We start from the raw sequence: 24618 nt of genomic DNA on the forward strand, positions 1-24618 counted from the left end.
TTGTTCCAACCCGTGTGCGGCGCCCCCTCCACAGTTTACGCCTCTGGTCATATTCACATAGTGCTTAGGCGAAGCCCTGTGTGGATCAATTCACCATCACCGTCACCACGCCATCGTGCTGACGGAACTCTCCCTCGACACTTTGCTGGATCAAGAGTTCGAGGGGCGTCATCAAGCTGACCATGTGCAGAACTCAGAGCTGTCGTACGTTCGGTGTTTGATCGGTTGGATTGAGAAAACGTTCGACTACATCAACCGTGTTAAGCTAACACTTTCGCTTTCGGTCTACGAGGGTACGTGGACACACTCCCCCCTCTCGTTTCTATGCATCTCTGAGATAGATCTTGCGTGAGCGTAGGGAAAATTTGAAATTGCATGTTATGTTCCCTAACAGTGGCATTAGAGCCAGGTCTATGCATAGATGATATGCACGAGTAGAACACAAAGAGCTGTGGGCGATGATAGTCACACTACTTACCACCAATGTCTTATTTTGATTCGGCAATATTGTTGGATGAAGCGGCCCGGACAAACCTTACATGACCATGTTCATGAGACCGGTTCCACCGACAGGCATGCAACTCGTTTAGAATAAAGGTGGCTGGTGGGTGTTTGTTTCTCCAACTTTAGTTGAATCAAATTTGACTATGGACAGTCCTTGTTGAAGGTTAAAACAGCAAACTTGATGAAACATCATTGTAGTTTTGATGCGTAGGTAAGAACGGTTCTTACTAGAAGCCCGTAGCAGGCACATAAAACTTGCAACAACAAAGTAGAGGACGTCTAACTTGTTTTTGCAGGGCATGTTGTGATATGATATGGTCAAGACATGATGTGATATACGTTATTGTATGAGATGATCATATTTTGTAAAAGTTATCGGCAACTGGCAGGAGCCTTATGGTAGTCGCTTTATTGTATGAAATGCAATCGCATGTAATTGCTTTACTTTATCACTATGCGTTAGCGATAGTTGTAGAAGCAATAGTTGGCGAGACGACAACGGCGCTATGATGGAGATCAAGGTGTCAAGCCGGTGATGATGGAAATCATGATGGTGCTTTGGAGATGGAGATCAAAGGCACAAGATGATGATGGCCATATCATGTCACATATTCTGATTGCATGTGATGTTTATCTTTTATGCATCCTGTTTTGCTTAGTACGACGGTAGCATTATAAGATGATCCCTCACTAAAAATTTCAAGGTATAAGTGTTCTCCCTGAGTATACACTGTTGCGACAGTTCGTCGTGCCGAGACACCACATGATGATCGGGTGTGATAAGCTCTACATTCACATACAACAGGTGCAAGACAGTTTTGCACATGCGGAGTACTCGGGTTAAACTTGACGAGCCTAGCATGTACATACATGGCCTCGGAACACTGGAGACCGAAAGGTCGAACGTGAATCATATAGTAGATATGATCAACATAGAGATGTTCACCATTGAAATCTACTCCATCTCACGTGATGATCGAACATGGTTTAGTTAATATGGATCACGTGATCATTTAGATGACTCGAGGGATGTCTATCTAAGTGGGATTTCTTAAGTAATATGATTAATTGAACTTAATTTAACGTGAACTTAGTCCTTATAGTTTTTGCATATCTATGTTGTAGATCAATGGCCCGTGCTACCGTTCCCTTGAATTTTAATGCATTCCTAGAGAAAGCTAAGTTGAAATATGATGGTAGCAACTACACGGACGGGGTTCGTAACTTGAGGATTATCCTCATTACTGCACATAAGAATTATGTCCTTGGTGCACCGCTAGGTGAAAAGCCCCCTCCCGCTAATGTAGACGCTTTGAACGTCTGGCAGACGCAGTCTAATGACTACTATATAGTTCAGTGTGCCATGCTCTACGACTTAGAATCGGGACTTCAAATACATTTTGAACGTCATGGACCATATGAGATGTTCTAGGAGTTGAAGTTAATATTTTAAGCAAATGCCCGAGCTGAGACATATGAAGTCTCCAACAAGTTCTATAGCTGCAAGATGGAGGACAACGGTTCTGTCAGTGAACACATACTCAGAATGTCTGGGTACCATAACCACTTGACTCAGTTGGGAGTTAATATTCCAGATGATAGTGTTATTGAGAGGGTTATTCAATCACTACCACCAAGCTACAAAGGTTTCGTGATGAACTATAATATGCAAAGGATGGATACGACAATTCCCGAGCTCTTCGCTATGCTCAAAGCTGCGGAGGTAGAAATCAAGAAAGAGCATCAAGTGTTGATGGTTAACAAGACCACTAGTTTCAAGAAAAAGGGCAAGGAAAGAAGGGGGACTTCAAGAAGAATGGAAAGCAAGTTTTCACTCCCGGGAAGAAGCCCAAGTCTGGACCCAAGCCTGAAACTAAGTGCTTCTACTGCAAAGGGACTGGTCACTGGAAGCGGAACTTCCCCAAGTATTTGGCGGATAAGAAGGATGGCAAAGTGAACAAAGGTATATTTGATATACATGTTATTGATGTGTACCGTACTAATGCTCGTAGTAGCCCCTGGGTATTTTACGCTGGTTTTGTTGCTCATATTTGCAACTCGAAATAGGGGCTACAGATTAAACGATGATTGGCTAAGGATGAGGTGACGATGCGCGTCGGGAATGGTTCCAAGGTCGATGTGGTCACTGTCGGCACACTACCTCTACATCTACCTTCGAGTTTAGTTTTAGACCTAAATAATTGTTATTTGGTGCCTGCGTTGAGCATGAACATAATATCTAGATCTTGTTTGATGCGAGACGGTTATTCATTTAAATCAGAGAATAACGGTTGTTCTATTTATATGACTAATATCTTTTATGGTCATGCACCCTTGAAGAGTGGTCTATTTTTGTTGAATTTCGACCGTGGTGATACACATATTCATAATATTGATGCCAAAAGATGCAAAGTTTATAATGATAGTGCAACATATTAGTGGCACCGCCGTTTAGGCCATATTGGTGTAAAGCGCATGAAGAAACTCCATGCGGATGGACTTTTGGAATCACTTGATTATGAATCATTTGATGCTTGCGAACCATGCCTCATGGGCAAGATGACTAAGACTCCATTCTCCGGAACAATGCAGTGAGCCACAGACTTATTGGAAATAATACATACCGATGTATGCAGTCCAATGAGTGTCGAGGCTTGCGGTGGGTATTGTTATTTTCTGACCTTCGCAGATGATTTGAGCAGATATGGGTATGTCTACTTAATGAAGCACAAATCTGAAACATTTGAAAAGTTCAAAGAATTTCAGAGTGAAGTGGAAAATCATCGTAACAAGAAAATAAAGTTTCTACGATCTGATTGTGGAGGCGAATATTTGAGTTACGAGTTTGACCTTCATTTAAAACAATGTGGAATAGTTTCACAACTCACACCACCTGGAACACCAAAGCGTAATGGTGTGTTCGAACGTCGTAACTATACTTTATTAGATATGGTGCGGTCTATGATGTCTCTTACCGATTTACCACTATCGTTTTTGGGTTATGCATTAGAGACAGCTGCATTCACGTTAAATAGGGCACCATCTAAATTCGTTGAGATGACATTGTATGAACTGTGGTTTGGCAAGAAACCTAAGCAGTCATTTCTTAAAGTTTGGGGTTGCGATGCTTATGTGAAAAAACTTCAGCCTGACAAGCTCGAACCCAAATCGGAAAAGTGCATCTTCACAGGATAACCAAAAGAAACTGTTGGGTACACCTTCTATCACAGATCCGAAGGCAGGATCTTTGTTGCTAAAAATGGATCCTTTCTAGAGAAGGAGTTTCTCTCGAAAGAAGTGAGTGGGAGGAAAGTAGAACTTGATGAGGTAATTGTACCTTCTCTCGAATTGGAAAGTAGCTCATCACAGAAAACCATTCCCGTGATGCCTACACCAACTAGTGAGGAAGCTAATGATGATGATCATGAAACTTTAGATCAAGTTACCACCGAACCTTGTAGGTCAACCAGAGTACATTCCGCACCAGAGTGGTATGGTAATCCTGTTCTGGAAGTCATGTTACTAGACCATGAAGAACCTACGAACTATGAGGAAGTGATGATGAGCCCATATTCCATGAAATGGCTTGAGGCCATGAAATCTGAGATGGGATCCATGTATGAGAACAAAGTGTGGACTTTGGTTGACTTGCCCGATGATCGGCAAGCCAGAGAGAATAAATGGATCTTCAAGAAGAAGGGTAACGCTGACGGTAATGTTACTATCTACAAAGCTCGACTTGTTGGGAAATGTTTTTGACAAGTTCAAGGAGTTGACTATGATGAGACCTTCTCACCTGTAGCGATGCTTAAGTCTGTCCGAATCATGTTAGCAATTGCCGCATTTTATGATTATGAAATCTGGCAAATGGACGTCAAAACTATATTCCTTAATGGATTTATTAAAGAAGATTTGTATATGATGCAACCAGAAGGTTTTGTCGATCCTAAAGGTGCTAACAAAGTGTGCAAGCTCCAGCGATCCATTTATGGACTGGTGCAAGCATCTCGGAGTTGGAATATGCACTTTGATGAGGTGATCAAAGCATATGGTTTTATACAGATTTTTGGAGACGCCTGTATTTACAAGAAAGTGAGTGGGAGCTCTATAGCATTTCTAATATTATATGTGGATGACATATTGTTGATTGGAAATGATATAGAATTTCTGGATAGCATAAAAGGATACTTGAATAAGAGCTTTTCAATGAAAGACCTCGGTGAAGCTGCTTATATATTGGGCATCAAGATCTATAGAGATAGATCGAGATGCTTAATTGGACTTTCACAAAGCACATCCATTGATAAAGTTTTGAAGAAATTCAAAATGGATCAGTCAAAGAAAGGTTCTTGCCTGTGTTACAAGGTGTAAAGTTGAGTCAGACTCAATGCCTGACCTCTGCAGAAGATAGAGAGAAAATGAAAGTCAGTCCCTATGCCTCGGCCATAGGTTCTATCATGTATGCAATGATGTGTACCAGACCTGTCGTGTGCCTTGCTATAAGTCTTGCAGGGAGGTACGAAAGTAATCCAGGAGTGGATCACTGGACAGCGGTCAAGAACATCCTGAAATACCTGAAAAGGACTAAGGATATGTTTCTCGTTTATGGAGGTGACAAAGAGCTCGTTGTAAATGGTTACGTTGATGCTAGCTTTGACATTGATCCGGATGACTCTAAGTCACAAACCGGATACGTATCTCTAATGATTGATGGAGCTGTCAGTTGGTGCAGTTCCAAGCAAAGCGTCGTGGCGGGATCTACGTGTGAAGCTACTTCGGAAGCAGCGAACGAAGGAGTCTAGATGAAGGCGTTCATATCCGATCTAGGTGTAATACCTAGTGCATCGGTGAGGGAGTCCTGGACTAAGGAGTCCTTGGGTGTCCGGACAATTTGATATGGGCCGGACTAGTGGGCCGTGAAGATACAAGGCATAAGACCTTTCCTCGTGTCCAAATGGGACTCTCCTTTGCGTGGATGGCAAGCCTAGCGTTTAGATGTATTATTTCCTTTCTCTGTAAACCGACTCTATACAATCCTAGACCCCTCCGATGTCTATATAAACCAGAGGGTTTAGTCCATAGAGGCTAAGACGTAGGGTTTTACCTCCATTAAGAGGGCCCGAACCTGGGTAAACATCATGTTACCCTTGTCTCATGTTTCCTTCGATCCTCAGACGCACAATTCGGGACCCCCTACCCGAGATCGACCGGTTTTGACACCGACATTGGTGCTTTCATTGAGAGTTCCACTTTGTCGTCAACAGAAGGTTCGATGGCTCGTTCGATCATCAGCAATGATGCCGTTTCTGGGGAAGTTTTCCTCCCCGGCCAGATTTTTGTGTTCGGCGGCTTCGTTCTCCGTGCCAACTCAATTGGCCACCTCGAATAGATCGACAACTACGCCCCTGGTCATCAGATCAGTTTCGGGAACCTAAACTATGTCGCTGATATCCGAGGAGATTTGATATTCGAAGGGTTTGTGGCCTCGATCACCGCTCCGGCTTTAGATCCGGAGCAAATTGCCGGGTCCGAAGATGGGAGTTTGAAGCCCGCCGGACTCTCTGCTATGAAACTCGCAATTGGGGATCCGGAGGCGACTTTGTCTTCGTCCAGCCCGGAATCAGGCTGGGTCCTCCCTGTTATGGAAAGGTCGGACTCGCCCCCGGACTCTAGCTCCGAACTGTTGAAGCCCGCGCTCAGCAAGCGTGGCCAAGAGGCCTCCGCCCTGGCCAGCCCCGCAGACTCTCGTTTCCCCATCCAACCCTCGCTCTTAAATGAGGTTCTAGACTTGATGTGGTCCCTTGCCATCACAGAGGAATCGCCTTCGAACAATGCCCAGCCCGGACTAGGGGCTAAAAACAAGGAATTTTACGTCCCACCCACCACCCACTTCATAGCCACCATTGAGGACTTAACCGATATGCCGGATTACACCACCGAAGACATCGACGGCATGGACGACGATGCCGGAGACACACAAGGCCAAGACCCACCATTTACCGGACGTTGGATGGCCACCTCCACATACGACGTGTACATGGTGGACACACCCAAAGAGGATGACGGTGCAGACATGAAAGATCCGATGGAGGACAAGCTTGATGAGGCACCGCCGAAGCGTCGACGCCAGCGACGCCGCTCAAAATCGCGTCGTGGCAAACATAGTAATACCAGCACTGGAGACGATAACACTCCAGAGGACGCCGAAGACCCCAAAGCCCCCGTTGATCCCACATCCGAATAGGATGATGTGGAGGAAGGGCAAGTTAACCCCGATGATCCGGTCGCAAACGAGGATTCGGAAGATAGTAACTATCTACCGCTCTCCGAGGACGATGTCAACCTCGCCAACGAAGATTTCATCGTGCCATAGGAACCCCTCAAGCAGGAGCGCTTTAAGCGCCAACTAATCGCCACTGCAAGAAGCCTAAAAAGGCTGCAGCATCGGATCCAAGCCGAACAGGATACACTCAATGACAGATGGACTCAGGTCCTAGCTACCGAAGAATATGGCCTTCAACGCCCAACAAAAAGTTATCCAAAGTGTCGGCTACTGCCAAAATTCGACGACGAGGTCGTTAAGCCAATCCCGTCGAAACATGACCGCGCTGATGACCAGATCGGCCACCACGTGGGCGAGACAAAGCGGCCACCCACGTCGAACACCAACCCGCACCACCTCGCCGTAAGGGCAGAGAGACATCGGCTCTAGGATACACCTATGACCTACGACAGGACCTGGACAATAGAGCAGGCCAAGCCAGATTAATCTATGGATCAAGGGGGCGTGCCCCAACGCGAGAAGATGTCCATCAGGCCTGGCGCGACAGGCACAACCTCACCCGGGCCAAAAACCGCATACGGAGTTCATCCGAACTGCGTCATGACGTCGCCCGATACATAGGCGTCGCACACCCCTTATGCTTCACTAATGAGGTAATGGAGCACCAGTTCCTAGAAGGGTTTAAACCCGTGAACATTGAGTCATACGATGGAAGGACAGATCCTGCAGTATGGATCAAAGATTTTCTTCTCCACATCCACATGGCTCGCGGTGATGATCTTCGTGCCATCAAGTACCCCCCCTAAAACTCAAGGGACCAGCACGACACTGGTTAAACAGTCTCCCAGAAAACTCTATTGGTAGCTGGGAAGATTTGGAAGATGCCTTTAGAGACAACTTCCAAGATACCTATGTTCGTCCTCCAGACTCCGATCACCTTAGTCACATAGTCCAACAACCCGGAGAGTCAGACCGGAAGCTTTGGACCAGGATCTTAATTAAAAAAACCAAATTGTCGATTGTCCGGACACCGAAGCCCTCACAGCCTTTAAACACAGCGTCCATGACGAGTGGCTCGCCCGACACCTCTGCCAAGAAAAACCGAAGTCCATGGCAGCTCTCACCGCACTTATGACCTGCTTTTGCATGGGAGAAGATAGCTGGCTAGCTCATAGAAGCAACAGCACCAGCGACCCCGGCACCTCCGAAACCCGAGATGGCAACAACATGCCACGACGCAACAAACACAAGCGTCGAAGTAATAACAAAGATACCGAAGACACGGTGGTCAACGCTAGATTCAGTGGCTCTAAACCCGGTCAGCGGAAGAAGCCATTCAAAGGGAACAAAGACGGTCCATCTAGTCTGGACCGAATACTAGATCGGCCCTGCCAGATCCATGGCACCCCGGACAAGCCTGCCAAACATACCAACAGAAATTGTTGGGTCTTTAAACAGGCCGATAAAATAAACACAGAACATAAGGGGAAAGGGCCACCTAGCAAGGATGATGATGAGCCTCACCCATCAAACACAGGGGGGCAAAAGATATCCCCCCCCCCTGAGGTAGAAACGGTGAATATGATCTACGTCACTCATATCCCCAAGCGGGAGCGCAAGTGCGCACTAAGGGACATTTACGCCATAGAGCTAGTCACCCCAAAATTCAACCCATGGTCAGCTTTTCCGATCACTTTTGATCGCAGAGACCATCCGACCAGTATCCATCATGGAGGTACGACAGCATTGGTCCTCGATCCAATTATCAATGGATTCCATCTCACGTGAGTCCTTATGGACAACGGTAGCAGTCTTAACCTGCTTTATCAGGACACTGTCCACAAAATGGGCATTGATCCGTCAAGAATCAAGCCCACTAAAACCACCTTCAAATGAGTGATACCCGACGTAGAGGCCTGCTGCACAGGGTCCATAACGCTGGGAGTAGTCTTCGGCTCACCGGATAACTTCCAAAGCGAAGACTTGATCTTCGACATTGTCCCTTTCCGCAGTGATCACCATGCACTGCTCGGACGAACTGCTTTCGCCCGTTTCAATGCAGTCCCGCACTACGCATATCTAAAGCTCAAGATGCCCGGACCACGTGGCGTTATAACATTCAATGGAAACATGGAGCGCTCCCTCCGCATTGAGGAGCATACCACGGCCCTAGTAGCTGAAGTACAAGGTTGCCTTATCAAGCCAAATACTACAACGCTCCCTCCGGTCTACCCTGCAAAATGACAGTCCGACTCCTCCAGAGCTAGATTAGCAATTCGGCCTCCATCAAAACCCCAACCTTATTGCGGCATACGTACCGCGCGTACATAACTACACACTAAAGATACCATGGGCGAGGATGGAGGCACACTAAAAAAAAGTCCACAATACGGCTCGACCCTATCCGGACCCTCATATTCTTCCTTTTTTTCTTATTTCTATTTTTCAGGTTCTTTACAACCCACATCACTTTGCGATGGTACCGAGGGCCCTTTTCCAGGACCCTTATGTATACTCGATTGTTGATCCTCTCAAAGGATCATACACCAAGGCGAAAAGCGGCACAGACGTGCGGCAGAGTGTCCAAAGGATCTTCAAGATCAACTTTTCCTTTTTAGGACCTGTATACAGCTTTCCCTTGTTCTCAAATTCTTGGCATGTAAAATAGCCTTGATAATTATGGCATTCTCTGTAAAGAGCGCGTTTGACGTATCAATCAGAATATAGCGGAAACAGTTTTGTCCTACCTTATTCGGTATTGTCCTATTCCATAATCTGTATTCTGTCTTCACGACTGTTTGACATTACACATTGGCATTAATTGCCAGGGGCTTTACTCCGCCACAAATATTCAAAAACAAAAAGTCCGAACACTTTCATAGTACACTTCGGCATCCCGAATACCGCATTATATGCATCGGCTCCGAATCATGTCTTTGGTCAATAGTTGGGTTGCCCGGCTCCTGTGGTTACCACCTTACGTCCCACTCGTTCGGCTATGGTAGTAAAGGGAGAACTACTGTGATTGTGTTTCTAGCTCATCCGGTCAAATACCTCAGTAGAGAAAGCTGAAAACTGACTGTCATGATATGGCGAGAGCTGGTCAGCAGTTCGGTGACTTATGAAATCTTTCGCGATTTTTTCCGTATTATACGAAGGACTGGCCTCCGCCCCGGTCAAGGCGTCTAAAGCACCCAAGTTTGGATAAACGAACAAACACCAAGGGCTAAGCCTATAATCCCATTGTCAAACTCCTATGGCTAAGTGAGAGTGGTAAAGCCACATAGTCTGATTGCGTGGTTCGCTGCACGATCACCTCCTTTACGGACCAAGACGTTGGGATAAGTGTGGACACGTGCTACTCCAAACACCGCCGTAGTATCTACATGGGGGCTGAAGCCGATGACTGGCAAACTTTCAGATAAAAAAATGGCCGCACAGGAGAAAAATAATTTGCGATAAACAAGCAAATCTTATTATACAAGGAACTTGTTTCATAACACACAGTCTGGGTAGCCCGGATACATTTATTCAAACATAATATCCTTCGAGCACTGACCCTCTATCAAACAGGCACCCTCCAGGACGTCCTCGAAGTATCGCTCCGGCTTGTGGTAGTCCTTGCCTTCGGGCAGACCCTCGACGGCCACAACGGCGGCCTTCATCTTTCTTCTAGTGCATCTTGACACGGGCAAAGGCCATCCACGCGCCCTCTATGCACGCCAAGCACTTCACATCCTCAACTCGCGGCAAGGCGTCGCCGAGCCATTTGACCAGATCGAAGTAGCTGCTAGGAATGGGTCCGGCTGGCCATAGCCAGACTATAAGGCCCTTCATGGCCAAACCGGACATCCTATGCAACTCCGCCAGCTGCATCATTTGGTTGTTTAGCAGCACTGGCCGCTCCGGCGCCAGGTACTGCAACCAGAAGAGCTTCTCCATTGTGTTCCCTTCTTGGGCCCGCGAATACTGTGCGACGTCGGCAGCACTCCTCGGGAGATCCGCAAAGGCGTCTGGAGCACTCCATAGTCGATTTAGCAAAGTATATTTTCAACTACCAAATATACTCCGTAAAAGAAAAGGCTTACCAGCCGCTATCTGTTGATAACCCACAAGTATAGGGGATCGCAATAGTTTTCGAGGGTAGAGTATTCAACCCAAATTTATTGATTCGACACAAGGGGAGCCAAAGAATATTCTCAAGTATTAGCAGCTGAGTTGTCAATTCAACCACATCTGGAAACTTAATATCTGTAGCAAAGTGTTTAGTAGCAAAGTAATATGATAGTAGTGGTAACGGTAGCAAAAGGTAACAGTAGTAAAAGCAATGTTTTTGGTATTTTGTAGTGGTGAAAGCAATAGCAACGGGAAATTAAACAAGCGAAGAATAATATGTGGAAAGCTCGTAGGCAATGGATCAGTGATAGAGAATTATGCCGGATGTGGTTCATCATGTAACAGTCATAACCTAGGGTGACACAGAACTAGCTCTAGTTCATTGATATAATGTAGGCATGTATTCTGAATATAGTCATACGTGCTTATGGAAAAGAACTTGCATGACATCTTTTGTCCTACCCTCCCGTGGCAGCGGGGTCCTTACGGAAACTAAGGGATATTAAGGCCTCCTTTTAATAGAGAACCGGAACAAAGCACTAACACATAGTGAATACATGAACTTCTCAAACTACGGTCATCGGCGGTAAGTATCCCGATTATTGTCACTTCGGGGTTAATGGGTCATAACACATAATAGGTGACTATAGACTTGCAAGATAGGATCAAGAACACTCATATATTGATGAAAACATAATAGGTTCAGATCTGAAATCATGGCACTCGGGCCCTAGTGACAAGCATTAAGCATAGCAAAGTCATAGCAACATCAATCTCAGAACATAGTGGACACTAGGGATCAAACCCTAACAAAACTAACTCGATTACATGATAGATCCCATCCAGCCCATCACCGTCCAGCAAGCCTACAATGGAATTACTCACGCACGGCGGTGAGCATCATGAAATTGGTGATGGAGGATGGTTGGTGATGACGATGGCGACGGATTCCCCTCTCCGGAGCCCCGAACGGACTCCAAATCAGCCCTCCCGAGAGGTTTTAGGGCTTGGCGGCGGCTCCGTATCGTAAAACGCGGTGATTTCTTCTCTCTGATTTTTTTCTCCTTGAAACTCAATATATGGAGGTGGAGTTGGAGTCAGAGAGGCAACAGGGGGGCACGAGGTAGGTGGCACGCCCTAAGGGGGCAGGCGTGCCCCCACCCTCGTGGAGAGACGGTGGGCCCCCTGGCCTTCATCTTTCGCAGGTATTTTTCTTATTTTCAGAAAAGTGGCTCCGTGATGTTTCAGGTCATTCCGAGAATGTTTGCTCCTGCACATAAATAACATCATGGTAATTCTGCTGAAAACAGCGCCAGTCCGGGTTAGTTCCATTCAAATCATGCAAGTTAGAGTCCAAAACAAGGGCAAAAGTGTTTGGAAAAGTAGATACGTTGGAGACGTATCAACTCCCCCAAGCTTAAACCTTTGCTTGTCCTCAAGCAGTTCAATTGAGAAACTGAAAGTGATAAAGAAAAACTTCTACAAACTCTGTTTGCTCTTGTTGTTGTAAATATGTAAAGCCAGCATTCAAGTTTTCAGCAAAGATTATAACTAACCACATTTGCAATAACGCATAGATCTCAAGTTTACTCATATCAATAGCATAATCAACTAGCGAGCAATAATAATAAATCTCGGATGACAACACTTTCTCAAAACAATCATAATATGATATAACAACATGGTATCTCGCTAGCCCTTTCTGAGACCGCAAAACATAAATGCAGAGCACCTTTAAAGACCAAGGACTGACTAGACATTGTAATTCATGGTAAAAGAGATCCAGTCAAGTCATACTCAATGTAAACTAACAGTAATGAATGCAAATGACAGCGGTGCTCTCCAACTGGTTCTTTTTAATAAGAGGATGATGACTCGGCATAAAAGTAAATAGATAGGCCCTTCGCAGAGGGAAGCAGGGATTTGTAGAGGTGCTAGAGCTCGGTTTTGAAACAGAGGTGAATAATATTTTGAGCGGTATACTTTCATTGTCAACATAATAACCAAGAGATGGCGATATCTTCCATGCTACACACATTATAGGCGGTTCCCAAACAGAATGGTAAAGTTTATACTCCCCCTTCCACCAACAAGCATCAATCTATGGCTTGCTCAAAACAACGAGTGCCTCCAACTAACAAGAGTCCCAGGGGGGGGGGGTTTGTTTGCAATTATTTTGATTTAGGTTGCATAAAGCATGGGACTGGGCATCCCGATGACCAGCCATTTATCTCGTGAGTGAGGAGCGGAGTCCACTCCTCTTAAGAATAACCCGCCTAACATGGAAGATACAGACAACCCTAGTTGATACATGAGCTATTCGAGCATACAAAATAGGATAATTATTTGAAGGTTTAGAGTTTGGCACATACAAATTTACTTGGAACGGTAGGTAGATACCGTATATAGGTAGGTATAGTGGACTCATGTGGAATAACTTTGGGGTTTAAGGGATTGGATGCACAAGCAGTATTCCCGCTTAGTACATGTGAAGGCTAGCAAAAGACTGGGAAGCGACCAGCTAGAGAGCGACAACAGTCATGAACATGCATTAAAATTAATCAACACCGAATGCAAGCATGAGTAGGATATAATCCACCATGAACATAAATATCGTGAAGGCTATGTTGATTTTGTTTCAACTACATGCGTGAACATGTGCCAAGTCAAGTCACTTAAATCATTCAGAGGAGGATACCACCCTATCATACCACATCATAACCATTTGAATAGCATGTTGGCACGCAAGGTAAACCATCATAACTCATAGCTAATCGAGCATGGCATAAGAAACTATGATCTCTAGGTGTCATTGCAAACATGTTTATTCATAATAGGCTGAATCAGGAACGATGAACTAATCATATTTACAAAAACAAGAGAGGTCGAGTTCATACCAACTTTTCTCATCTCAGTCAGTCCATCATATATCGTCATAATTGCCTTTCACTTGCATGACCGAACGATGTGAATAATAATAATAGTGCACATGCATTGGACAAAGCTGGAATCTGCAGGCATTCAATAAACAGGAGAAGACAAGGAAATATGGGCTCTTTTGTCAGATCAACAAGTATGCATACAAGAGCCACTTCAACAATTTAATTATGGTCTTCTCCTATCGACCCCCAAAGAAAAGAAAAGAAATAAAACTATTTACACGGGAGAGCTCCCAACAAGCAAAAGAATAACAGGGAATCTTTTTGGGTTTTCTTTTTAATTACTACTACAAGTATGGAAAGTAAACTAATTAAAAGCTACAACTAATTTTTTTTGGTTTGTCTTAAGGTATATCAAACACACAAGAAGAAAGCATAAAAAGGAAAATAAACTAGCATGGATGATATAATGAAAAAGTATGAGTACCGACATCTAGCAATGAGTGTGTGAACATAAATGTAATGTCGGTGGGAAATACGTACTCCCCCAAGCTTAGGCTTTTGGCCTAAGTTGGTCTATGGCCATGGCTGGACTGGCGCATATCCATAATATTAGCTGGTCTCGTACTGCGATGCAGCGGCTATCGCCTGCTGAGCTATAGCGTGGTGACAAGCGGCCTCCTCTCTCCTCTCGTACTCATCTGCCTCCTCTCTGGTAATAGTATATCCTCCTCTTGCCTGATAATCAAAGAAGGCAGGGGCAGGGAGAGTAATATGGACAGCACGACGTCTGTCAAAGATTAGTCGATACTGGAGAGGTGATTCGTTCCTCTCGACAAACTGGTGGTGAACCATAGCATTAAAATCTAGATAAGCAGGAGGTAATTCAATATCATCTTCGCGTATGGCTATACCAAGAAAATTAGCTATGCGGGTTGCATAAATTCCACCAAAGAAATCACCATTAAGTCTATTAAGATGCAACCTACGTGCAACAATGGCTCCCAAATTATATGATTTGTCTCCTAACACAACACTCCTAAGAATACTGAGATCGGGGACACACATGCGACATGCCTCATATTTACCATTAATGCATCTACCTATAAAGAGAGCAAAATAATGTATAGATGGAAAGTGAATGCTCCCTATGGTAGCTTGTGTAATATCTCTAGATTCTCCCACAGTTATGCTAGCACGAAAATCTCTAAATTCAGATTTGCGAGGATCCCTTATACTACCTGTCAGATTTCGGGTTCCGGCAGACCCTTGAGGTTCGAACACTGGGGTGCGCGCGGAGATTTCGCCTTCTACCTACCTGCACCCCTCCGCCTCGCTAAGATCTAAGCTATGGAAAGAACAGCACGAGAGACACAGGGTTTATACTGGTTCGGGCCACCGTTGTGGTGTAATACCCTACTCCAGTGTGTGGTGTGGTGGATTGCCTCTTGGGCTAATGATGATGAGCAATACAAGGAAGAATAGCCTCGCGAGGATCTGTTCTTGGCTGGGGCGACGAACTGCTAGGAGGAGTTCAATCACCCTTCTCTCTCTCTCTCTTCTCGATTGTGATCTGATCTCTCTCCCCCTCTTCTATGGGTGGCTAGTCCTATTTATAGGCAAAGGCCCTGGGCCTCTTCCCAAATATTGAGCGGGAAGGGCGCCAACAATTGGCCATTTTGAAGGGGAACATCTGGTACACTTATCCTGACTAAAGTTGGTCCTTGCCTGCCAAAGGCTCTGATGATGACGCTGGCTTGGGCTCCACAATGACTTCTTCCCTGCCGTTGGACTGGTCTTGATCTTGTTGCACCGAAACGGGTGCCTTTGCTTGATGCTCTCGCCTGCGCTTGCTCCCTTTGCAGAAAGAAGGACACTGCGCGGGCTGGCGCCCGCCTGGCACCCTTGGTCATCATGGCCTGCGTCACGGGCACCTCGTGAGGTACCCCGCCTGGATCTCTCCGCCTCCTCGCGAGCCAGCCTGATGAGGCCGTGCCTGAAGAAGCTCCGTGTCGTCCGCCCCGCGAGGCTTGGCCCCTCGCGAGGGTCTTGGGTCTGTGTTGATGAAGACGGGCCATGCTAGGCCCCCCTTTGAGCCACGCCGCAGGCCGCAGGCAGGCAAGTCTGGGGACCCCCGTTCCCAGAACGCCGACAGTAGCCCCTGGGCCCAAGGCGCGCCCGGACTTGGCCGTGCAGGGAGGCGAAAGGGCAAGAGCGAAGCGCCGCGGGCCCTAACAGCCTGCGGCCTTGGGCACCGCGTGGCGGTTGATTGGGCGTGGGTGTCTCCACTTCCCCACGGCGCCTCAGCAACTGCACGGATTGGACAAGTCCCTGCATGCAAAGCGGGTCATGATTACCTGTGATCATGGAGGTCGGCGGTTGGCCTTCGCCGGCCATAAGTGCGGAACGGCGCGCGCCCTTCCAGTCCATCCCTTCTTGCTTCTCCTTCTTCTCAGTCCTTGCTCCGTCTTGCTACAATGGCTCCGATCTGCCGGTTCTCGACGGCAGAGAAGGGAAAGGCTCCCCGAGAGGAACCAGACCCGCTCCCGCTGAAGAAACGGCTCGCCCTCTGCGGCCGGGACGAGGGGGGACATCAGGTGGTGTCGAGGCCCTGGTGCGAGCGGCCACCGCCAGGGTTCCCGCTTCCCTTGTACGCCCACATCAAGGGCTCTGAAGGAGTCAATACCGATCGCCATGGGCAGCGCTGCCGTCGGCGCCGACGGGTCACGAAGGTGTGGGTCGTCCCCCCTGGGGTCCACACCGAGGGCTCCTCCCAAGAGTTCGTGCTCCACGCCGCCATGCCTCCTCAGTCCTGGATTCGCCTTCCTCCCTTCTTCGCCTCCATCATCCTGCATGGAGAGCTCCTGGAGCTTTGGCTATAGCACGCCGACTGCAGCACCCTCGCGACCGAGGCAGAGGCCGCGGTCGTTGCCTTGGGCGAGGTCTTCATGACTCGAGGCTGGAGCGAAATCGCCCGGGTCTGCAGGACAAGAGGCGCCTTCGCGATCCACTTGGAGTATGACGGTGCTTCAGTGATGTTCTTCAAGGTCTTCGATGCGAACGGGCGCCGGCTGGAGTGCTGCCCCGGGAGAGGTGGTCGGGACCCTGCTACGGCGAGGGCTGGGCCCGCCGACCGCTCCCTTGGCGGCTCCTCAGGCGGCGGAGGCGTCGGAGGTTCCAGCGACTCCAGCGAGCTCTTCGCGACTCCGGAGATGAGCGATGACAGCTACGAGCCCCCGAGCCGGCGCCGCTCCTGAAGTGGGGCAGGCTCGTCAGGCCGTCGCCGACTCTGATCTGGATGGGGTTGGCGCCGGTGCTCGACGGCCCACTGTTGATGATGGCGTCTTTTGCAGGGGCGCATGTAGTTAGCGTCCTTTTAGGATCTGTTCCCTGCGAGGAATCAAAGACGCGTCCCGTGGGGGCTTGTAAGGTGCCTGTGATCCTGTTTTGCTAATATAACCCTTGTCGTAGAACTGTGCGAGTTGCTCATTCCGTCTTAGCTCAGTTCTCCCTTCCGAACCTAACAAGGGCTTGGTGCTCTGCGCCGACAGGTCCCAGTCCCAAGGCGGCTTCAGCCGTCGCTGGTATGCCAGGTCGCGATGCCGCGGTCAAGGCTAGGAGGTGAGCGACCCGGGGTCCGGTAAGAGCCCCTGAGTCGCGATGCTCAGGAGGTCCCCTTTGGCGCTCAAGCAGCCGTCGTTCGGTGAGAAAGGAGAGCGGCGTCGCTAACACGGGATTGCATTAGGTGCGGGGATGGTGCCACGGTAGCTGGTGCTTCCGGGTGGTGACTTATCTCGAGAATCAGGGACCGCTCTCTGGTGCGTCGCCGGGTCCGTGCATCGGCAGGCGTGAGGTTGCTCGGCGAGGTCCTCGCGTGTCCCTCCCCTCTCGCCTTTGCTCCCCTTTCTGCTCTACGTCCTCGGGTCCCGGCCCTCGAGCGAGTCTCAGCCGTCACTGGTATGCCAGGTCGCGATGCCGTGGACAAGGCCAAAGGGTGAGGGCTGGAGAGCCAGTAGGAGCCCTGAGTCGCGATGCTCAGGCACCCCCCTTTAACGTGCAAGCGGTTCGCGCAGATGAGAGTGGAGGAGACACCGCAAGGGCCTCGCCTGACGCAGCTCCTTTAGGAGATCCTGTAGACCCATCATAGAAAGAACGAGGGGTTGCCATGACAATTGACAGTCAACCGTTGGTTGCTTCCGAGGGGCGATGAGGCACTGAAGGCTTGACGAGGTGGCGCCATGCGGGGCTGCCGCGGCCAGAGCTCAGCCATTCAGGTTTGTCGGCGTTGCAGGGACGGACCCATGCACAAGCGTCGTGCCGTTTGGGAGCAGCTCCGTCAGTTGGCGTCAATTGAGCGGGCAACTAGGTCAAACACATTAGCCGCGAAGGAGTGGATTCATTCAAATAGATGCTGGGAAGGCGGACATCACTGGGTCAGGCCCGAGCGACTTGGGGATGATGCAGCCCATGGGGCGCCCCCAACAAAGTAAGCTAACAACATGAAATAAAAGGGATACATGCCGCAGGGACGGACCCACGCGGCCTGGGAATAATGCAGCCCTGGGGGGCGCTCCCAGCTGGAAATGAAACTTGAAAGATGTCACCTGATGATGTTGAGGATGAAGGAGTGTTGGTGTAGCAGACTCGGTGGGCTGCGGGAGCCGATCCTCACAAGCCCCCAGGCCCAGGGGCCTCGGGAGGCTCCGGAGGCACTGGTGGCTCTTCGCGGACCATCTCCATCTCCGCCAGGGCTGCGGAACGCCTGGCCTCTTGAGCCTCCATGATGCCCCTCATGAGGCGCTGGCACGTGGCAGCCGCGTTCAGCAAGCCGTAAGGCATGCGAACGTATCTGTGGGGTGGACCTTCGCAGCGCCCCACTCGCGAGGGCTAGAGGCGCTCCAGAGAGGCGACTCGATTGAGCCCTGGTATGTCGATGCAGACGCGAAGCCCACCATCCTCGCCTGGATGGGGAGCCACAGCTGGTAGGCGACGGCCGCCTTTCATGACTCTTGACTCCTGTAGCTCCTGAATGGCCTTGCTGACGAACTCCTGAGGGTCTGGCTCTCCTTGCCTTACTCCTTCTTGGGGGAAACGTGCTTCGAACACGCCTCCATGTGGTGCCCAAGCGCCTCCCTTGTGACCTTAGCCAGATCGGTGGCCCTCCAGGGGAGAGCCCCCGAGCCCTGCCTAAGGAGGGCGCCGGGCGCGCTTTCCTATGTGATGGAAGGAGGTTCCCCCTGGGCGGGCGCGGGCTCTGAGGGGCCTGCCTCCTGAGGGGCCGGGCCAGACAATGTCTTCTTCTTCTTGGGGGCAATCTCGGGAAGCCTCCTGCTTCCGCAATCCGGGTCTTCCTGTGATGCGGCCTGAAAGGCTCGTTCCAGGGAACACACCGCGTCCTTCTCTTCACAGGGCACTGTGATGACTCCGCCACTTCCTGGCATCTTGAGGACGTTGTAGCCGTGGTGAGTTACGGCCATGAACTTGGCCAGCGCTGGGTACCCAAGGATGGCGTTGTACGGCAGGCGAATGTGGGCGACGTCGAAGTCGATGAGCTCGGTGCGGTAGTTGTCGCGTGCCCCGAAGGTGACAGGGAGGCAGACCTGCCCAATCGGGACCGTGGAGCCATCGGTGACTCCGGAGAAAGGCTTGGTTGGCTGAAGCTGGGTGTAGGGCACTTGGAGATTGTTGAATGTTTCCACGGACAGGACGTTGAGCCCTGCCCCGCCATCGATGAGGGTCCTGGTGATCACCACGTTGCTAATGATTGGGGAACAAAGCATCGGGAGGACTCCGGCTGTGGCCGCACACTTGAGCTGATCTACTGAGCTGAACGTGATGGCGCACGCCGACCACCTGAGAGGGCGCGTGGCTTCCAGTTTGGGGAGGACTGCATTCACTTCGCGGGTGAACTGCTTGAAGATGCGTTGAGAGGCTGGGGCTTGAGCCCCGCCCAGGATGCAGGCGATCGCGCGCGGCTCCTGGAAGCCCCCAACCCCCTCGTCCTGATGGCGGTCCTCGTTTCTCCTTGGCTGCGGCGGCAGCGGAGGGAGGCCTGCGTTGCCTTGCGGGCGATCCTCGCGAGGCTGATCCCTCCAGTCTCCCTCGTGAGGCGGGTCTTGCCAGTGATCCTCGTGAGGTTGATCGCGCCACCCTTGGCGCGGGCAGCGGTCTTCCCAGCGTCCTGCGTTCCTTCCTCCTCCTCGACCGTATCCCCGGTCACCGCGGTCGGGGCGACGGCCGATCCTTCCTTCTCGCACGGCTCGGAGCTCTTGACATTCGTTGGTGTTGTGGGTGTGAAGGTCGTGGTACACACAGTACCGACTGCCCTTGGAAGGTTCAGGCTGATCTCTGCCCCGCTTGGTGTCTGGTTCTGCCGCGAGCACGGCAGCCCCCTTGCGCTTCACATCCTTGGCCTTGGGCTTCTTCTTTTCTGGGTCTGCGACAGGCAGCTCGAGGAGGGAGAGACGCCCTTCTTCAGCCCTGGCGCACTTGGTTGCCAAGTTGAACAACTCCAAGGAGGTGCACAGGTCTTCATGCATCGCCAGCTCCTCCTTCATCTTGACATCGCGCACGCCGTCGGAGAAGGCTGAGATGATGGCCTCCTCGGTCACCTTGGGAATCTTGAGGCGTGCGTTGTTGAAGCGCTGGATGTACTTCTGCAGGGTCTCTCCGGGTTGTTGCTTGATGCGGCACATGTCGCTCACGGCGGGTGGCCGGTCGCGAGTACCTTGGAAGTTGGCGATGAAGCGGGTGCGCATCTCGTCCTAGGAGGAGATCGTGCCTGGAGCCAGGTGCGGGCCCCGTCCTTGAGCGCCATGGGAAACTAGTTCGCCATGACCTTCTCATCTCCGTTGGCAGCTTCGATGCCCAGCTCATAGAGCTGGAGGAACTCCGCAGGGTCGGCCGTGCCGTCGTAATGAGGAGGCAGGTCTGGCTTGAACTTGCCGGGCCACGTGACGCTGCATAGCTCGGTGGTGAAGGCACGGCAGCCAGTTGTGGCCACGGGAGGCCTTGGGTGACGGAGAGCTTGGTCTTGCATGTCCCCATGCGCTGCAGCTGGGAGCAGCGCGGGGTCTTGACGTGCGGGAGCAGGAGCGTGGTCGCGACGTGCTGGAGCAGGGAGCGCCCGGGCAGCTTCTTGCGAGCGAGGGACTTCTTGGCAGCTCTGCTCTTGCCGCACTGGCACCTGACGGAGCGGGTTCCGCCCAGGGGCCACGCGCCTTGGAGCCATGGCGCCTTCTTGAGGAGGAGGCGGCCGTGGCGCTGCCGGAGCTTCGTCGCCCGCGCGGGGCGGGGTGCGGTGCAGCGGAATGGACGACGCAGGAGAGCCCCCTACGGCGCGGACGAGCTCAGCGACGCGGTCGAGCCATTCTTTGTAGACGTCGTCAACGGGACGGTAGCGCAAGAGCTCATTTGCCGCGATGAGCGCAGCTCGAGCCTTCATGGGTGCGCGGAGCGCGCGGGACGAAGAACCAGCTGGCGTGAGTGAGGGAGTAGCGGTGCGGCCGTCTTGCCGCACAGACGGATGTTGAGACGACGCTTGCTGCTCGTCCCCCGCCGGGCCGGTGGCGGCGTTGACGGCAGGTGACGGGGAATAGCGAGGACGCCCGCTGACAGGAGCCGTCTGGGTGACGCGGGAGGCGAGAGCGGCCCAGCGCTCGGTGCGGGCCCGACGAGCGTCAGACATGGACGCGATGGTCGGAGGAGAACGGGGTGGTGGAAGACGAATTCCGGCGCCCCCCTGCCAGGCGCGCCAAATGTCGGATTTCGGGTTCCGGCAGGCCCTTGAGGTTCGAACACTGGGGTGCGCGCGGAGATTTCGCCTTCTACCTACCTGCACCCCTCCGCCTCGCTAAGATCTAAGCTATGGAAAGAACAGCACGAGAGACACATGGTTTATACTGGTTCGGGCTACCATTATGGTGTAATACCCTACTCCAGTGTGTGGTGTGGTGGATTGCCTCTTGGGCTAATGATAATGAGCAATACAAGGAAGAACAGCCTGGCGAGGATCTGTTCTTGGCTGGGGCGACGAACTGCTAGGAGGAGTTCAGTCACCCTTCTCTCTCTCTCTCTCTCTCTCTCTCTCTCTCTCTCTCTCTCTCTCTCTTCTCGATTGTGATCTGATCTCCCTCCCCCTCTTATGTGGGTGGCTAGTCCTATTTATAGGCAAAGGCCCTGGGCCTCTTCCCAAATATTGAGCGGGAAGGGCGCCAAAAATTGGCCATTTTGAAGGGGAACATCTGGTACACTTATCCTGACTAAAGTTGGTCCTTGCCTGCCAAAGGCTCTGATGATGACGCTGGCTTCGGCTCCACAATGACTTCTTCCCTGCCGTTGGACTGGTCTTGGTCTCGTTGCACCGAAACGGGTGCCTTTGCTTGATGCTCTCGCCTGCGCTTGCTCCCTTTGCAGAAAGAAGGACACTGCGCGGGCTGGTGCCCGCCTGGTACCCTTGGTCGTCATGGCCTGCGTCACGGGCACCTCGTGAGGTACCCCGCCTGGATCTCTCCGCCTCCTCACGAGCCAGCCTGATGAGGCCGTGCCTGAAGAAGCTCCATGTCGTCCACCCCGTGAGGCTTTGCCCCTCGCGAGGGTCTTGGGTCTATGTTGATGAAGACGGGCCATGCTGGGCCCCCCTTTGAGCCATGTCGCAGGCCGCAGGCAGGCAAGTCTGGGGACCCCCGTTCCTAGAACGCCGACACTACCCCATTGTGGAAATTTGCAAGCAGTGGTAAAATCATCTAAGTCCATAGTGTAAGATTTATCATAAAGATCAAACAGGACAGTTGGAGAATTACGTGAAGTTGAAAATTCAAACCTCCTCACAAAGGTACTGGTGAGATAGTGATACTGGCTGCACTTCTCTTCCTCGAAGCTCACAAGATCAGCGTTACGCAAATATGTGTTGAATTCTTCCTTAATTCCCGCTTGATCCATAAAGTTCTCAGAGGGCCATTCACAAGGATGCACTGGAGCGTCTCTTGGTGGCTCTTCATCAGCATCACGCATTGCAAGCCTGGGTCCTTGCTTCCTTGAAGAACCACCTTGGAACATTTTCCTAAGCATTTTTCTTCCTCTGAAAAATTCTGAAATTTTTTAGTAACTTCAAAATAAAAGTAAACCAAACTCAATAATATTGATAGCAACTACTCCTACAAGTGCCTAGAGCCTATATCATGCATCAAAACTACTTGGAACCATATAAATTTGACATGCAAGCTTAAGAACAGGGTCACCTAAGCAGCAAAAATTTGCAACGAATAAAGCACTAGAACAAAAACTGATTGGACCAATGGAGGAGTCACATACCAAGGAACAATCTCCCCATGCAGTTTTGTGAGAGGTGCTTTGAGCAAGGAGATCGAAAATGGCAGCAACATGAGCTAGAATTCGTGCTTGAGCTGGATATTCGTGTTTGTGGGAGGAAGATGGAGTGTGTGGGTGCAGGAATAAGTGGAGGAGGGCCACCGTGGGCGCACGAGGCAGGGGGCGCGCCCTCCACCCTCGTGGGCAGGTGGTTGACCCCCCTGCTGTGTTCTCAGTGCCAAATATTCTCAAATATTCTAGAAAAAAAATCATATTTAAATTTCAGGGCATTTGGAGAACTTTTATTTTCGAGGTATTTTTATATTGCACGAATAATCAGATAACTAACAGAAAAATATTTATTTTCATTTTATTTAATATACGTAATAGAAAGTAAAAGTGGGGTACAGAAGGTTGTGCCTTCTAGTTTCATCCATCTCATGATCATCAAAAGGAATCCAGTAACAAGGTTGATCAAGTCTTGTTAACGAACTCATTCCGAATAACAATGGAACCGGAGAAATTTCGAATAACACCATGTTACCTCAATGGGGATATGCACATCCCCAATAATAAGAATATCATATTTCTTCTTGACAGTAGGAAGAGGAAATTCAAAACCTCCAAATATAATCGATGGAATTTTTCCAATAGAGTTGATACTATGAACTTGAGGTTGTTTCCTCGGAAAGTGTACCATATGCTCATTACCATTAACATGAAAAGTGACATTGCCTTTAGTGCAATCAATAACAGCCCCTGCAATATTCAAAAAGGATCTTCCAAGAATAATAGACATGCTATCGTCCTCGGGAATATCAAGAATAACAAAGTCCGTTAAAATAGTAACGTTTGCAACTACAACAGGCACATCCTCACAAATACCGACAGGTATAGCAGTTGATTTATCAGCCATTTGCAAAGATATTTCAGTAGGTGTCAACTTATTCAAATCAAGTCTATGATATAAAGAGAGAGGCATAACACTAACACCGGCTCCAAGATCACATAAAGCAGTTTTAACATAGTTTCTTTTAATGGAGCATGGTATAGTGGGTACTCCTGCATCTCCAAGTTTCTTTGGTATTCCACCCTTAAAAGTATAATTAGCTAGCATGGTGGAAATTTCAGCTTTCGGTATCTTCCTTTTATTTGTAATAATATCTTTCATGTACTTAGCATAAGGATTGGTTTTGAGCATATCATTTAATCTCATACGCAAAAAGATAGGTCTAATCATTTCAGCAAAGCGCTCAAAATCCTCATCATCCTTTTTCTTAGATGGTTTGGGAGGAAAAGGCATGAGTTTCTGAACCCAAGGCTCTCTTTCTTTACCATGTTTCCTAGCAACAAAGTCTTTCTTATCATAACGTTGGTTCTTTGATTGTTGGTTATCAAGATCAATAGTAGGTTCAATTTCTATGTCATTATCATTACTAGGTTGAACATCATCATGAACATTATTATTAACATTATCACTAGTTTCAGGTTCATTACCAGATTGAGTTTCAGCATCAGAAATAGAAA

This window comes from Triticum dicoccoides, chromosome 3A, assembly GCF_002162155.2.
Source record: "Triticum dicoccoides isolate Atlit2015 ecotype Zavitan chromosome 3A, WEW_v2.0, whole genome shotgun sequence".
Classification (NCBI taxonomy): Eukaryota; Viridiplantae; Streptophyta; class Magnoliopsida; order Poales; family Poaceae; genus Triticum; species Triticum dicoccoides.